This window comes from Anticarsia gemmatalis, chromosome 24 (genome assembly GCF_050436995.1).
Source record: "Anticarsia gemmatalis isolate Benzon Research Colony breed Stoneville strain chromosome 24, ilAntGemm2 primary, whole genome shotgun sequence".
Classification (NCBI taxonomy): Eukaryota; Metazoa; Arthropoda; class Insecta; order Lepidoptera; family Erebidae; genus Anticarsia; species Anticarsia gemmatalis.
The window spans coordinates 8,501,185-8,520,441 of NC_134768.1; the positions used below are offsets into that span (position 1 = coordinate 8,501,185).

General features: G+C 32.9%; 1 protein-coding gene across 2 annotated transcripts in view; it reads left to right on the forward strand.

The window, feature by feature from the left end:
- Positions 1 to 10,798: 10,798 nt before the first annotated feature.
- Positions 10,799 to 19,257, forward strand: part of ETHR (ecdysis triggering hormone receptor) — a 110,310-nt gene continuing 101,851 nt past the window's right edge. For both annotated transcript variants that reach the window (XM_076130630.1, XM_076130629.1), the window contains exon 1: positions 10,799 to 10,971. The gene's annotated coding sequence lies outside the window, so the exon portion shown is untranslated. The remainder of the gene's footprint in view (positions 10,972 to 19,257) is intronic.

Genomic DNA, 19,257 nt, shown 5'->3' on the forward strand with positions numbered 1-19,257 from the left:
TAAAAAATCATTTATCTGTCTGTCTAATCGTCCATAATTTAGACAATAGTATTATCCGCAATGACAAATATCCGCAGGACCTTTCAAACGTCACAATAACTCACTGTTATGTTAATATTGTATTTGTATTACATTCATTGTATTTCTGATTCATTTCATGATATAAAAAGTGAATGAATCACTCATCAGATCTATTTTTTGTATTCATTAGCTTTTCGATGTTTAATTGAATAAAAGTTATTTTAGTTAGGTTAACCATTTTATCTAGCAGTGATAGCCGAGTGGTATAAGTTGGTATCTCCCACGCAAGTGCTCGCAGGTTCGAATCCGAGGCAAGACATCAATGACTTTTCGAAGTTATGTGTGTATTAGAAATAATCATCACATGCTCTAACGGTGAAGGAAAAAAATTGTTTAATACATTTATTGAGGACATTCAAAGTCCCCAACCCGCACTTGGCCAGCGTGGTGGACTCAAGGCCTAATCCCTCCCTCATTACGGGAGGAGACCCATGCCCAGCAGTGAGACATTAATGATTTAAATTCATTATTATTATTATATTATGTTTTCGTGACATGTGAAATGCTTATCATACTTACATAAAATCAATAAATCATTTAAGTAGAAGTTTTCCGCGTCAACTCTAACCTCACACTAACATAACAGATACCAACTTCTACTTACCATCCTCGTCACGTCCCCAAGTCAATTAATTAACTATTACTGTCGCGTGACTCGCGTCGTGTATTGTATTGTTATTGTACGAATGACGTATTGACCTAATTCTCTATCTGTTTTAGGAAATATTCCCACGATGCACAAAAGGCTTATTTTCCTCGAAGACGTAGGCAGAAGAGGATCGATACTCATAATAAATTTTGTGGTTAGTTGTAGTTTTAGTCACATGGAACATACATAAGTATTTTTACTACAAGTACACAAATCTACGTTACTTCTAAAGTTTCTGAAAAAAAATCTTGAGAGGTAATACATTTAAATTTAATTTTAATAAATGTGGTTGTCGTTTGACTGCTAGGATATACGACTACGGGTCAAGTAGTTTCGGGTTCGATTTCTGGGTTCGGCAAATTTTCAATAATGACTATAACTATTGTTTGTTGACGCGCTGCTAACTCTAGGCTCTATTGCAATACTTACACTCGCTCGACGTGTGTGTTATTACATAACATGAAGCTAACATAGTAAACTGACTATGAATTATTGCAGATCAAATCTAAGAATACAATTTCTTGTTACACTAGTTACATAGATCATAAGAACATAAACATCAATGCGCTTTTATGTTTCAATTCTTTGAAATTGAAATGAATCATTGCATTGAATGTTTTACACTCGTATGACAGATACAAATAAACATGAAAGAATATTGAAATTCAGCTGAAAACATGATCGTAAAATCACTCAAAGTAACGATTTTGATGAAATATTAACTCAAACACTACATAATGATGTCATTCGAAAGTATTTGTAACAGATTTTGTGCAAAGATAAAATAAATGCAGATGGGACGTAATTATATGAGTTTGTACCTAAAATAAAGTGGAACATGGTCCTGCCACAATATACATACCTAACGACGGAAAAGAAACACAATATGTAGGCTTTTCAGGCTAAACGACTAAAACAATTTAAATGAAACTTGTTAGTAATAACAAAATTATGTTTTTTGAGCAGTTTGATTCCCCAAATCTCTTAAGTAAAATCTTTTTTTTTTTCTCCTTAGCCTGTTTGAGTGTCCCACTGCTCGGCAAAGGCCCCCCCCCCTTCCCTTCTAAATCCCCCTTTTTACCAACTGGGTGCCATCACCAAGGAGGATGGTCATCGCAGACGCGGGAGACCTAAAAGGAGATGGTGGGATGACCTGGACGCATTTGAAAAGGGCTGGTCGGATCTTGCCGCCGATAGTAAAATCTTTTATGTTATAAAAAATCGAAAAAGAAGCGTCAAATAATAATAAGTCAAACCTTGACTAATCGCCAGTAAGTGACGGGTCTTCCAGAAATAAGGTAATATGACTTAATATTGGCGACTGTTTAAGACGGTTATCTAACAGAAAATGGTAACCGAAGTAACGTTTCTGTAAAATATAATCCGTATTCGGTGATATAAAATTTCGGAAGCCATTAATACATCAGTGCTCTCATTGAATAAAAATTAAACATCAATTAATATTCTCTCCACATCATTAATATTTCGCGTTCAATTGACGGACGACACTAAAAGGCACATTTATAAAGGATTCCATTTTGTATTCATTCATTGGAAACAATGATATGAACTGTGTTAATGTATCGGAAATATCGGGAAATGGTTCAGTGTATGAAATTAATATGAAAGTACTTATTTATTTAAAGGCTGTTTTAATACAAACTAAGTTTTATTTACAGCTTTGTCCGTTCGTAAACGAAGTAGAAAAATCCGTGAAATCCTATATTATCTAAGTGCATGTAATTGTTATAGATGCCTTCTTGCTTACTATATTTTGCCAAACTGTGTTGATTGTGTCCTTTTCCGAAATATATATTTTAACCCTCAGTTTCTGAGGTACGTTTAGGGGTAGTTTATCTATTCAATAGCGTTTTATTACATAAGTTTGAACGCTATTGAATAGATAAACTACTTCTAACTGTACTAAGAAACCGGGCATAAAAATTTACCCTCTTATTCGTGAAAATATATTAAGTTATGAAAGGCTTATAAAGTGTTTTGTTTCTTTCACTCCTTAGCGAATTGAAAAAGAGAAAACATATAATAGTAGCTTTTTAACTATAATAGGTTTATAGTGTGTTTATGAATAAGAGGATTAATCTTTATTAGTTTAGCCGCAAAAGCGTAACATACAGTCAGACTAACTTTTGCTTTAATATTCAATTAATGTTTAGATACTCTGACTATCGTAGTCGTAGAAAAACCTACGGAAACAGCTAGCTATATATTTACCAAATAAAGCTACACAACCTACTTTATTCGCCATCCACACTTTTACACACGACATAAAGGGAGGGGAAACAAAATGGCGGCCAATATAAATAAACACGTAAGCAAATCAGTTTCTATCTATGTTTATCTTTGTATATTGGTATGTTTTATAGCTCGATACTGATGAAAATCATTCAACAGTTATAAAGCTTGTTATACACGCGTTAAAAACTGTTAAGACTAACTTTTAGCGCGATTTTTGTACAGCTAGTACTTTCGTCAAGCGAGCGTTCGACATTTAAAACTACCTGAAAATTAGTTCTTGCTTAACACACTAGGGGCGCTGATCGGTTCTTAAAAAACTTTTCGGTACCCACTAGGTGGTTTACAGTGGTATATGTTTATACCACTTCACTTATAGTGGTAGAAACTTTCTAAGATTTTCTCCTTAAAGATAAAATTTTGTTTATATTTTAATTTTGCAATGTCTACCTATCGCAGGTACCTAGCTAAATTAGTTAATCAGTTAAAAACCTAGTGTCTTTACTATAGTCCAACAATTTAGTAGAGAGCTTTGTATGCAAAGGTCGCGGCTAGCTATGTTAAATTCAAAATTTGAAATTGCGAATCATCAATGATGAACTGACAGTCGTTTGTTTGATACAGCTACTTTATACGGAAATGCATATAACTATCAATAATAATCTAGATTAATAATGCATTTTACCTACCGCACAGAATCGTGGATACTTATGAAAAATTAAAAGGTTGTTGTTATAAATAATTAAATAATCCCATTTCTGTTGCAAAGACAGACTCACTGTTAAATATTTGTATCGTAGATTAAATACATACATATATGACATCACGCTTGTAATACCAAAAGGTGATGAGCCTATTCCCACCAATACAGTAACTTTTGTATATATTTACCCTCTTATTCATAAACAAACTATAAGCCTATTTTAGTTAAACAACTACTAAAATATGTTTTCTCTCTTTAATTTCGCTAAGGAGTCAAAGAAACAAAACACGTTATAACCCTTTCATAACTTCATATATTTTTATGAATAAGAGGGTTAAAGTTTTTTCTTTTAAATCATGCCTACAAACCTACTTTACCTCAAATACCTAGATAGCAGAAATAAACATATTTCTAGCAATTTTTCAAGGGTTCACTCATAAACAACTCGACGCACCCAAATGAAAAAAGTTTCACATAACTACAATAAAAGTAGGGACAAGCTAACAAATGTTACACGCTTAGTTTAACTAGTTTTTCATATGGCTTTGTCTGTGTTGTAAGCATTAGGTACAGTTCCTTTTATAATTTTGGATTTTTCTTTTTTTACTACCTATGCGGTGCCGTCGAAAGTGTGTTGAACTACTGGACTGGATCATGAGGTCTCGGGTTCGATTTACGAATCGTCAAAGTACTATTGTTAGTATCTTATTTAAATTAGAATATTATTTACAATAGTGGTCCGAAGTTTCATAAATGGCAGTATCCTGGCCTCTATTACATGGGACTAACATAGCTGGCGGGGGCATATTTCATATACCTCTGACTACCTTCGTAAAACAGGCGTGATATTAAAAAAGTTCTCAATTGATAAATATACAGGTGCATTAACTTCACGTGTGCGGCGAGCCTAACTAGACACAAAGATTTATAGAAGTCTTAAAATAAAATGATTTATGTATCAAATATTTACGCGCATTCGATATCGTATTGAGATCAGACAAACTGGAACTAAAAGCCGATACAGTTTTATGTGGACGCAAAAACAGGTTAGAATTGAAAATATATTGATTGTAAACTTATGCTTGCAGCGAAGATTAATATTTACGAAGCATTTTCCCTATTTACGTATAGCATTTTTGGCCTGCATTGACTGCCTCCGTGGCGCAGTGGTTTAGGTCGCCACGCCGAAAACCATTGCGTCAGGAGGTCGTGGGTTCGATTCCCACGCGGAGCAATTATTTGTCCGATCCACAAATAATTGTTTCGTATCTGGTTCTGACTTGTGTCCGTTGTTTGTATGTTTGTAAAAGTACCCGCGACACAAGAGCAATTCTTAGTGCGGGAGTTGTCTTTAAAAAAAAATAAAAAATAAAAAGTATTATAGAAGGAGAGTGGACTTTTACATAAATCTAAAGATAAAAAAACAAATGTTGTCTGTTTATCTGCTTGTTCGATATACTTCCTCCAACTTCTTCATCAAAAGTAACAGCCAAAGCAAAAAGTAGATCCAAATTTGTCTAACAAAGATTGTCATTTTTACTTTATACCTATACGATTTGAAACAGTTAAAACGATTTGAATGAGATATCTATAGAGAATCCAGCTTGAAAACTAAATTGTTGAAGTCGCTAGCAAAAGCTAAAGAAGTTAAAAGGTCAGCTCACACTTTTATTCTCTAGAGTGTCATAAAGAAACATAATAATATAATATGTACATACATACAGACTGTTAAACACATAAACCGCAAAACTTTTAAGTAGCGTGAATTTTACAAACATATAATTCAGTAACCTAAGTATCATACAAATACCTTTTTTCACCCACAAAATCTATATCAATAATATAATAGACCGTGCACCTTATAACATTTAAGTACATAGATATGAAGTAGACTAATAAAAGAGTACACTTATCCGAAATCCTCAGCCGGCAATAAAGAGCAAGTAAATAAAACGTACTGACGGAGACCAGCTCCCCTTCCGTTTACGACCGGCTTGTTCATGACCTTCACTGATCACTAGATTGTATTGATAGATATTTACTTACAGCATTTGGTAATTCTATTTCAATGGGAAATAGGCGTGATTTTATGTATTGAAAGTACGCAGCACATTTAAGGCCCTTATACTGTTTTTTGCTCATAACAATTAAAATATTACAAAAATATCATAAAAATGATTTAAGGCTGGTTTCACCGCTGCGATGGATCAGCCAGTTTATCAAATGGCATTTTTAATTGTTTTTTTCATACATTTGCTATCACTTTATCTAGCAGGCAGCTATTTATCACTTATTCACTAACTGTAATTATTAGGTTAGACAAGTTATTTCAAAATTCGAATCAAAAAGTGTTCGCGAGTGGTCTAACCACCTAAAATCATTCGAAACAATTATTGTCACTGGTTTTAACGGTGAAGGAAAACTTTGTGATGCAATCTTGCATGCCTGAAAGTTCTAAGACAATTCTTCAGGGGATACAAAGACCCCGCACTTGACCAGCGTGGTAGACTTAAGATCAAACCCCTCTCTCATTCAAAAGAAGATCTCTGCCTACCAGTAGGTCAGTGATAGGTTAAATATTGAAAACTAAACATAGATAAGTCATTGTACGTAAACCATAGCACACGCAAATATTGTGATCTCCACACGTCAGGTATAAAACTGATTTAATACATCCTACCGTACATATACAAACAGCTTCCGTCCGCCGGCTCTGTCCGGTTTAGATCTTTTAATTTTTATAGTCACCAGACTAGCTGTAGTTGTATATTTTTTGCTGTATATTTTAGTCGTTTAGTCGCAATTACGATGGTTCAAACCGCTATATTAGTATGTAGAATTATCTGGTACATAATTATTGAAATTGTCGTATAAATAATGCCACTACATTTCCTGTTATTGATTAATTTGGTATGTTATAAATTGTACAGTTACATTTCAATCGTTTGTTAGTCATTCTTTATAAAAAATGTCGGGTTATACTAAATGTGATTTTGACTCTTATTAAATAACAGAATTTGCATACATCTATACTAATATTATAAAGCTGAAGAATTTGTTTGTTTGTTTGATTGATTGTTTGTTTGTTTGTTTGTTTGAACGCGCTAATCTCAGGAACTACTAGTCCGATTTGAAAAATTCTTTCAGTGTTAGATAGCCCATTTATTGAGGAAGGCTATAGGCTATATATCATCACGCTACGACCTATAGGTGCAGAGTACCAGTAGAAAATATTACAAAAACGGGGAAAATCTTGATTCTCTCTTATGTGACGCAAGCGAAGTTGCGCGGGTCAGCTAGTACATAATATCACGTCTGTTATACCCGAAGGTGTAGACAGAGGTATATCAAATATACCCGCATTTCACCATCAACTATGCTAGTCCAATTGCCCATTGCCATTGATAGATATCGTTTTGCTTATTTAAAAAATGTTTAAACGATACTTTAGGACCGCTCGGGAAAAGCATTTGCATGTCGCTACACTTCGGATACTGCCTGAAATCTCATAAAAATTAGTTCAACAACAGCAAATAATATAGTTGTATAGGTGTAAATAAGAACTAACTAGCGGTAGGCAGTGATATTGTTGGTAGAGCGATGATGGATGACACCAGTAATACTGTTTGTGTGCAAACAACCACTGATCGATTGTTATTGATCTCATTTATTTACTTCATTAGCTTAAGCGTTATAGGCAAAAAAAGTAGTATTTTTTTCTAGTTAATATGTATTTTTGACTTCACTAATTATAACAGCAGTATTATAACTAAGAATATGCGGCGTTAACTTTAATTTAACGTATTGTAGCCATTATTGTATGTCTTTATGTATAACGCGTTTTAAAACGCACATGGAGCCCATTGGAGAGTCACATTGTACCCACCACCGACATTTTAGTGGATTTTAAAGTGTTCCTAAGAAAATAGAAATCATGCATACCTACTGCTTTAAAATAATGTTCTAAGCAAGTATTAAGAATCACTCACCATTAGGAAGTAAATTAATCCTCAATGCAATTTGATTTTTATTAAGAATTTGATGTGACAGGAATGTAATATAAATATACTTTTTAGAACTATGACGTCACTATACACGAATCGAAAATTCTCAACATATCCCATCACTATTCCACTAAAACAAGGAGGAAAATATTGTAACAAATATATGTAATAAAACACTGTTCACACTAGAAATGATTCGTAACGTTTATTTGTAAATGTTCTCAGTACATTGGAGGCTGTGACCCAATTTTGAGTTCTGAATGAAATAGTACGTCATACTTGAATGAGGTTCTTAGTCAGTTGTTTCAAGGGCACGAGAATGAGCCGATGGTGAAGTGTTTTGCTAGGGCAAATGTTCTAGGTGTCATGGGTTCGATTTTTATATGGAACAAATATCTGTGTTTTCATAGTTTTTGGGTGATTAGTTGTAATTTGTTTATAAAATTAATGTCAACATTAGTTTTCCATGCTAAAATGTTCCTAGAGCTGTAAAGTAGAAAAGTATTCACTTTCTTTTGTTTTCAAAACATCAAAATTATTCGTTGATTAACGTTATCTGACGTTAAAGAGATCTGCCCAAAATAAAAATACAGTTAGGTATACATCATTTACAATTTATATGTATGTATGTGTGTGTGTTTGTGTTATGAAGTCCATAAGCCATCGTAAAGTAGATGTAAAATGTATCAGATGACACGATGACGTGTGTTATCGGTATTTAACGTTTAAACGTACCACTCTAATACAATATTCAACAGTTATAACACAGTGGACTTAGTACAGTAGAAAGATTTTGTACAGTCGGCACTGTCGAGTATTGAAAGTTGGACATTTAGAATGTACGGCAAAAATAGTTCCTACGACGTCCGTCAGAGGCGCTGATCAGATTTTCATACAATTTTTTTTGGGAAGTTGGGGACTCGGCCAGCGTGATGGACTCAGGCCCAATCGACGTTTCTAAATTAAGTTTGTATCTAGCGATACGGTTAAATATATTATTTGTGTCTTTTATATATTCAGAGAGTATATTCAGCCTGTTGGTAGACCTGTTAATAAATACTAAATTAGACAAACTGTTAATAAAATAGACAACCGATCGCTACATAAGACTGGGGTCGCATGATTATGGTTCCACCAATTGCGCCTTTCATTTCATATAATACAAACCTCTCTACTAAATTGTCGAAGTATAATGTTTGACTATTTCTATTAGATATATCATTGTGACTCTACAAACACTGTGTAATAAATAAAACAAGTCACGTAGCCAGTGGTACAACATTTAGAAACATTGTTTTATAAGTGAAAAGTAAAAGTGTCTCCCACATACAAAATACTCAAGCAGTTAGATTATTTGCCAAAGTGTTGCCCATTGTCTTGGTTTTGGCAATATACCATCTGACGTTTAGTATTGAAAAGGAGAATACGAAAAGAATTAATGATAGCCGGGTATTATTAGTATACGCCTCCTACACAGGATTTAAATATAAGACAACATACTTGTATGGCTTTTCGAAGTTATGAGTGTATTAGAAATGGAGATCACTTGTTATAGCGGTGAGATAGGGATCACTTGGTTAAATTTGTTGTAAAATAGAAAAAAAAACCTTTATGCTTGAGAATTCTTTTCATAGTTCTAGAAGAAAGCATTTTTGAAGAATTTGCAACCCGCATTTTGCTAGCGTAGTGGACTAAAGGTATCATCTCTCTTTAATTCTGAGACAAGACATCACACGAGGACTTTATACACACTATTCTAAAACTTCGAATGGTCACCCATCCATTTCTAAACCTAGCTAACGATCCTTAACTTGTGTAACTAAGTGGTGAGCGATTAGCCCACGGTCACGATCAATCAAGCAAATGACCTAAATCATAACGTTTGTTTTGCATAGCATTATAAAATAATTATAGTTATTGGGACTTACCTACTGTGTGTAATTTTATTCAGACATGCGATCGCTGACGTGGGTTTGAAGGCTGGTTAAATATACAGTTTTAACTTGTTACTTGTCCTATAAGTACAGTGATAGAGCGTAGTGTAAGGAAATCAATAAATATAAATATTTTAGGACAACTCACACACAGTCATCTGATTCCAAACTAAGCAGAACTTGTACTTAAGTAACCAAATAACTGATAAACATACTTATATACTTATGAATACATACTTATATAGATTAATTAAGAACCAGGCTCAGAGCAAATACTCGTGCTCATCACACAAATATTTGTCCCGGGTGGGATCGAACCCGCCACGCATTTATTGCGGCGAGATGACCACGTTACCCACTGCTCCAAACGTGCCAAGAAAGGCGTCATAAAAAGTGGTAAAGACCAGGTATACAAGAGGTATGTAACTGGAAGATGTGTATGACCAGGTATTTCGGTATTTGGTATATTTAACTTATTTTGTATATTCTTAACTTAAAAGTCAGTTTGGACTTTCTCACTAATAGAAGCTTGTTGTTGCTAACAGGGTCACTATTTTAAAGAAACGCGAGTGGTTTTTTTTAAGTCTTTGGATAATGTGTAACAGGCGTAATTAAAAAAAAATATAGAATGGCTTGGTTTCTTGTAAATGAGGTGTTAAGTAGAAATCCAGCACGCTAACCAATTATGTTTGCTTTAAGTACATTCTAGCTGTGGATAAGGAACGAAAGTATGCAGTAGTATGCACTAATGCAAGTCTTTCACTTTACTTTACTGTTATGCATTTATAAATCAGTGTAAGAAATTTAACAGTTACTGAGCCTAATTATACCCGTTAATATAAAAAAGTGAATGAAGGAACTTATAAAAAAAACCTTTATACTTGTTTATCTATACAAGTAATGATATCTCTAAACAAAGTAGAACCGAAAGTCGAAAGTTGAATCTGAGGTTCAATTTCTTTATAATATTCAACGTTTGTTGGAAGAAGTTTATATCATCTTTCAACAGCCACTTATAGGCCCTATTTAGTATAAAATACACATCGGCCCTACACACGTCATAGACGTAGAACACTCACTATTCCGACGGCTTTCCCGCCCTCAACGCGTGATCCAAATGAAAACTCCGTGGGTGAGAAAATTCACTGGGCCAGTCGTCAGTTGTCGCCGTACCGGCGTTGAGAACGCACGTCCCCACGTCGCTCCCCGCAAAGTTTCCCGCGCGAAAGTTTTCACGTAAACCATAGTGACAAAATAATTTCATCAACAGTGTCGAATCAGTGCTTCTAATATAATAATTTGTGTTTCAATGTGTTTTCTCCTGTGATGACCGAGATTTTCATGGATGTAAGTACATTTTTTTTTAGTTTTTGTAACCGATGCCGGCTAAGTAGGTTATTGGAATGAAAATAATAATGAGTGTGGTTTTCGCGGTTGTATAAAACATCTAGTTTTTCTTAGAATTTTCTTTATGTGACATATATCGGAAGGCGAATTTAGGAAGCACTTACCATAATGTTTTTATTTTGGCAGTAATGTCAAACGAGTTTAAAATTTAAATTAGTGTTTTTATTGAACTTGATGAGTATTTATGTTGTTGCTAAAATATTTACGACTGTATTTTGATTAGGTATGATGTTTTGATTTTAATTTAATATGTTAAGTACTTGTTTTGAGTAGCGGATTTAAAAAGATCTTAGAAATCTTATAACTGTGTGTCAGTCGAAATTTATATTCCTTCCCTTCGGGATAGCTAACAGCGTCGAAATTTTAGTCTTTTTGGTAAGAGATCGGGAGGTCATTAACCTTTGTCACTGCCAGACTGTAGATTTACGTAATTTTGTTTTAGAGTGTCTTCGTGCCCTAGTGAGTACGTAAATAGTCCATTTCTGTAGTCTTCTCAATTAAATTGAAAGATTTTAGGCAGCTCGAACAACTAAAATAAACTCTCATAGGAAAAATCTTTGGAAATCATTTTAAAACTGTATATTTTCCTTATTATCAAGGCTCTCTGTTTTCGGTCTTTTAAGTAACTTTGTAATTAACACGTTTTAACATTTCTAAGAGTCGTTCCGTGATCCTAATGATGATAGAAGGGAAACTTTATCCCGGGAAGTCGTTGTTTTGCGATCTTAAAATGGTGGCTTATTATTTTGTGACTTGAGTTTTATATATTAATATGAATATTATTTTTTATGTAAGTATAATTGGGGGGGTTTTAAAAACTGGAAAACCTTGATTTTTTTACGTAATAGTAGAAATAATATGTCGCCGTATCTTTAGGTCACTTTGTACGTTTACTCTTTTCTAAGTGATAATCTAGAATTCGGAAATGTATGTAATAATATTAAAATGGTACAAATAACATTAAATACAACTCTGTTCTTCACCCCAAAGATAAAAGAAATTTGCAAGACAAAGATATTTAAAATACTCTATCTTATTTCATTTTAACGCCTTAGAAAATCATACACCTAGCAAAAACCTTCTTCGAACCAAAAATATTACCAAATATTTCTTCAACATCCACTTTATCATCTACCCTTGAAAAACAACCCTCTAAATCAAATATTTCAATTATTTATTACATTAGAAGCTCTTCAAAGGTGACATTACAAACAAGGACGTATTCGCAGTTAAAACGCAAATACCGTCTAAGATCAACTAATGACAAAAGGTCCTAAAGGTCACGTCTTCATTTTATTAGCTGTTCATTTGTTTGTTGACAATTAACAGTTTAATAAAGTAGTCGTTTTATACTACGACTTTAACAAATAAAAGGAAATATACAGTGTAAAAACTAATTAAAACCGAACATACACAATCCTCCGGATTACTATTAAAATTATCTGAAATTAAGTAGAAAAAGACCAATAGCACATTGTCCATCCCGGGAATCGAATCCAGGACTTGGTAGTAAGTAGCCGGAAGTATTTATAATAGTATAATAAAAACCAAATTAAACCAAACCACTTTATTGCTGTATGAATGACATTATCATGATAATAATAACTTTTTCTTTCCAACAAAAAAAATGCTGTAAGATTTATTTTGAGTTCACCTCTGCCTACCCAGTTGATAACAAATGTGGTGTTATATTTAATCAACAATTTATACATTTATATGTTTACATTATTAGAAACATAGTAAGACACTCAACAATGAAATCTTTATTCACCCAGTGTCCACTTTGCCAGTACAAAATAAGCCGAAAATAATATCACTAACACACTAGACAATAATTATTTTAGAATATACCAACTAAATGATATTTCGCGAACGACCCAAATACATCACGAAGGGATTATGTCATACAAGTTTGATTGACAAGGGCCATTCGCAAAACTTACGATCGTTTTAATTCTGTTATTGCCCACTTGGCAACGTTTACTAGTTCAATGGGCTTAGTAGTTCAATAGTGTTGTTCCTCATTCGTTCAGTCGTTCACTCGTTCACTTCCGTGAATCCCTTTGGATTATAATTCAAGTAGGCCATGACAAGAATGAATGTGAGTGGTTTTTAAGACTAGTAGGTATAGTTAGTTACAGAATTTAAATATAAGTTGAGAGAAAAATGAATATATTTTTTGTTGGTGTTAATTTGAGAAAATGATCTTTATTGAAAGAAAGATTTTTCTTTCTTTTATTTTAAAAATATAAAAAAAATGGATGGAATTTTTCAAGCAGCATAACCAATATATGCTGCTGTTCTGGACATAAGACCGTATGCTATTAGGTGAAAAATAAAAATGGTTTTAATTATATTATGTTGCGGTCGTTTTTTTATTCTTTCCTTAAAAGATTTTCTAAAATTTTCCGCTTATACTTAATATTTTAATTCTATAAATTTTTACTTCTAAATAATAACTTTACAAGAGTCCCTGTACCATTCCTCATATCTTTTGAAAAGTTTACATATACACTATTTTACAAAAAAACGGTTGAACCAACAAAACAAATAAACTCTTCCACAAAAACATAAACAAAATACAAACTCAACAATCTGTTAACACATCCCGTTATAAAACTATAATAAACTAAATTGTGATATAAATCATTAGAATTAATTAATCTCGCGCACACCACTGTGTCTTCATAATGTTTGAACATTAAACTAATTAATGTTGCCCGATTTAAAATAGAGTCTCTTGCTCTTAATTTGGCTACCATGTCTTGATACGAAGTGTATTAAGAAATATAAAGTTTGATTCCTAAGGGAAAGTAATATTTAGATTTAAGAAAGTCTCTATTTATTTACTTAGAAAATATAAGATAATGTTTTAAATTGTTGTACAATCAAAATAACTTAAAGAACGTGTTATAGTTAGGTAGAATATAATATAAGTACAAAATAACATTTATAGAACACAATACAATAAACAATTCTATCTATACTATACTAATATTATAAATCTGAAGAGTTTGTTTGTTTGATTGTTTGTTTGTTTGTTTGTTTGAACACATTAATCTCAGGAACTACTGATCCGATTTGAAAAAATATTTCAGTGTTAGATAGTCCATTTATCGAGGAAGGTTATAGGCTATATATCATCACGCTACTACCAATAGGAGCAGAGTACCAGTGAAAAATGTTACGAAAACGGGGAAAATTTTTAACGCTTATGTAACGCAAGCGAAGTTGCGCGGGTCAGCTAGTAGTAAATAAGATTTAAGATCATTCTTTATATCTTTTGACAATTTTTTACATAAGATTAGCATTTTCGGGCCTGAGAGGAATGATAAAATAATATTACTATAATGATAAGAATCTAGTTATTTGTAAAAACGGATATAACTTTAACTTTCTGTTCAAACATGTTTGCATCGACGGAAGAAAACAATTACAATGTTTAGCATTTCCTTTAACACACTTTGATTGTCTCGATAAGACATGAATATCTCGATAGATAGTGTATTACAATTTAATTTAACATTTAGTTATCAACTTTAAATTCCGCGTGTTATAAAACTAGCTGACACACAAAATGAATCTAACAAACATTCACTATTTTAGCTGCTTAGGGCTTACGTGATAAAAAAATTGTTTAAAAATTCAGATTCATGCTAAATCTCATCAAAGTAGTCTAACGATTTAGGCTCTATGAAAGCTTAACAAATATATAGACTTTATCATTATATTATAGATTAGAGGCCGCCCGCGACTTCGTCCGCGTGGAAACCCTTCCCGTGTAAATCCCGATCCTTTGGGAACTTCAGGATAAAAAGTACCCTATGTGTTATTCTGGGTCTTAAGCTACCTACGAATTTCATCGAAATGGATTCAGTAGTATTTGCGTGAAAGAGTACCAACTCCCATACATACATACATGCATACATACTCACAAACTTTCGCATTTATCATCATAGTAAAGATGATCCATTTCAAGAATATCTTGCACTTCAATCTCTGATAGATCAGTTATAGTTCTAATACTCACTTTATACGTCAGTTCCGCGTATAATAGTAAAATGTTCATCGTATTACTAGGTCGATGTAAAACAGAGCTGTTTATACTGTTTATAGAGACCAACACATGATATTTTGGCAAACATTGTAGTCTTTACTGAAGCGTACTATAGCAGTTTTAGTTTAGTTTACAATGATGATAATTAGAGAAGAAACATAGTAGATATTCTGTTGATATATGTACATGATAACTTGAAACACAAGCAACTTATTTGGGCTATAATATTTTCCATGAGCCTGAGTTTTTCTGAAATTCGCGACTACCAACCACCTTAATTTTTGTGCTAAAAACAATTGAAATACATCAATTAAATACAATAACAACAATATTAATATATCTAGACACGCGGCAGCGCGTCAAGCCAAGTTCTAGACTACTACAAATATTAGATTGAATTGCCCGTTACCTTTTCTTCGTTAGCGTGTAAAAATTTCTCGGATTTTAAACTTTTCTTTGTGTTTCTAGATTAAAAACTATCTTTTTGAAAAATTTCATCTAAATCCATTAAGTAGTTAAGAAACAAACATATGTACCTACATCCATTCCTATGAACTTTTGTATTTATAATTATTTCAGTAAGATAATTTTGTCTATTAGATCAGTATCGATCTATTTATTCATAATAACAGTGATGACGTCAGAACAGCGACTATGTTTAGACTGCACAGGTATTTAGGTCAATTAATAGGTGTATCGAAATATTTATAATTATTTATAGTGCTATCACTAATATAATGTGAGGAAGTTTTGATATAAAACTATTTAACGCTGATAATATACAGTAAATTAAATAACTGTGCAAATGAGGATTAAAACTAAAATAAGTGGTTTAAATAGTTTTTTTTAAAGACAACTGCCGCATTTAGAATTACTTTTGTGTCGCGAGGACTTTTACAAACATATAAACAACGGACACAAAGTACAACCAGACCCGAAACAATTATTTGTGGATCGCGCAAACAATAATTGTTTCGTGTGGGAATCGAACCCACGACCTCCTGACGCAATGGTAGCGGCGTGGTGACCTTAACCGCTGCGCCGTGAAATAAATTAAATAATCAGATTACTTTCCTAACAATAAAGACGTTTTGGGATGATAAACTATAACGGCGATTCTGTGTGAGATGATGAATGGATGTGAATAAAGCTAGAAAAGTTTGAAGAGATCGGAGCAAGTGGCGTTCTCTGGTCCCTGTCTACTCCTATGGGAAGAAGTCGTGATTTTTTGTATGTATGTAAATTAATATATTAGTGAAAATCAGTGTTATACCAGTTCTTAAATCAATTTAGGTCGAATTACATAGAGAACAATATATTTACGTAAGCTTTTTATATGCAAAATCATATACGTTAGCCGTGGGCAGAAACAACATAATTATGGTCATTTCTTGCCAAATGACTATAATAATAAACATCATTGAGTTCTATAACTCTTTAAGCACAAAAAACAACAATTTCTTTTATTTCCGACATGATTACAAGCTATTAGTAGAATCGTTTGTAGTTTTATTTAATTTGATACAATATAGAGATTTTATCTCAATTACCAACAAAGCTTAAAAATATATAGAAAGAGCTCAAAAGAAAAGGGTCTTAACCACCAGACGAGGTAATATGAACAAACGTATATAGATCCATGATTTAACACTAAATGTACGGCACAATAGGTCATCTATACTGGATATGAATAGTTCAAAAGAAAAATGTCCTAACTACCTGACGAGGTAAATCACCAAAAAAAGATGGACCTATGATTTCATACCAAATGTGTGTGTCAATGGGTCACCTTATACTGGTTATTTTCACGGAACATAGGTTGACGAGCAACAATATAGCAAGTTGTTATAACTCGCTTAGAACAATGCTTCCTCGTAATGTTAGGAAATTTTCCCACACTTATTATTTGCACGAAATCATTGATTTAGGTAGTACTAGTCAGATGAAATTAGCTTATGCAAAACTAAATAAGACCCTTGCCTAGCAGTGGGACAGTGATGGGTTAAAAACAAATGGACTTATTTTAGTAAATTGAAGAGCTAATTTTGGAAAAATGGTCTTTGTTCGATCACGGATTATCAGATATCTCCATGCAAAGTAAATTGGGGTTAGGTAGGATAGGTTGCATCCTAGCAGTCTAATTTTGTAATGATGTGATTGAGTAACTCACAATATTTATAAAAAGGCCAATTACTATTGCCCTATAATTACCCTAGAAAATGTTTGAAAAAGTAACCCTATATTTCAAACACACTTCTTCACAAAGAGTATTTATCACACAAACAGACAGATAGACAGACAGACAGACAGACAAAGTACATATAACATAGAACTGCAACGTACTCACGTACTGAACGTTTGTCACACTACTTTATCTCAACGTGCTAATTTAAGTTCTTGCACTCAGAGCGCTCACCACAAATTGAGTTAGAACTTAGAAAGTGAGCTATACTTTTAATTGATATTAACTTTTAAATGTTTGTTTTTCTAGAACAACCTGTGAGGAAACGTCATAATTGATGGAAAATAGGCCAAGAAAATAGATTTAGTTCATGCTGGGTTTTGCCCAGGAATTTCGTTACCCTTAAAATTTTCTGGGATTTAAAGTATGTGATGTTTTGATCATAAAAAAGATTTGATGTCTTGAAAAATAGTAAAAAGATTTGATTAACAAGACTAACTAATGTTAATTTTAGTTTTTATCTGAAATATCCTAAAATATAATATTTTTTTGAATAGAGTCGCATGCTTTAGCTAGTTTTCATATAAAATTTCTTCGTCAACTATCGAGTGTATAAAATAGCGCTACTGAGTTTGTCGCGCCGTGTCGGTCAGGGGCCATAAGATTGACCCCTCCGCGTCTCATCATTAAATGCCACGAAACAAATGATCTATAATGTGTTCTATATGGTCTATATTAATTATTCTATAGGAGGGATAGTCTCTTTGAATATACAATAAAAAAAGTCAAGGCACAACAAATTTTAATAAAGGTTTAGTTTTTGTTAAAAACTAAATACATTATTTTCTGAGGTCGAAAAAGTCATACACGCAATAACGTTATAAAGGTTTTTGTAAAAAGAACATAATCTCTACAAATTACTCATTTAAGCTTTTTTAGTTTTATAATTATAGCAAAAAATACATTTCTTGAATAACATGTTTGAATGAATAACAATAGTAACGGTTAAACTAAATCATAATAGTTGGCAACATTTAGCACAAAAAAACTAATGGTATTTTTTTCTCTTGTAAATGAATTATGAGTGGTATTCCTAAAATATTTCATTTTTTCCTAACATAAATGGCTTAGTGCTTCATTAATCAAAACTACTTTTTTACCAAGTAAGGCATAGTGTTGCTTACAAAACTTATAGATCATGAAGATGTGGGAACTTTGTACCAAAATATAAGTCAGTACTGCCCCACTAGTAGGACTAGGAAAGTCTCCTAACAGTATAAGAAAGGGAATCAGGGTTGACGTCCACGATGCTGAACTAAGCTCGGGTTGGGATCCCTTCTTTAGGAACTGTTACATTGTATTCCAGGCAATTAGGTTTTGTTTCGAAGTTTTCCTACACCATTAGAATCAGCCTAGCCTTTCTTCCAACTACGTTGGTGTCGGCTTCCAGTTTCAATACCAGTATTTTACAAGGAGCGCCTATCAGAATTCCACAGCCTCGTTACCTGGTTTATAACACGATATCCTTCAGTAAGCCTGGTTGTCAGATTTTCAAGCTTTTGACTACTGGTAATTACTGTCAAAGATCTTTGAATGTGACACCCACAATTTCACGTGCCTTCTGAGACACGGAGGAACTTGGTTTGAACCACCTACTAGAACCTGTATAAAAATCCCAGCTATCTAGAAATATTGGAAACTAGAGCTATATTATTTAATGAGCATATTCTTCTTTGTATACATTTGTCTACCAGCCTGTATTCACACAAATATTTAATAATTGTACCTAGTGACAGTAACAAGACGGAGACACACACGATATAAAAAATCTATGGGCTTTATTCTTAACCTAACATTATAACAAAAATAGGTTTATGTGTTTGTCTATAACACTAACCGTCAAATTATCCTGTTTGTTCTACAAAGTACTTTCACGAGTTTACGAGAAAAAATATTTTTATTCGTATTTTAATGAGGATTATGAATA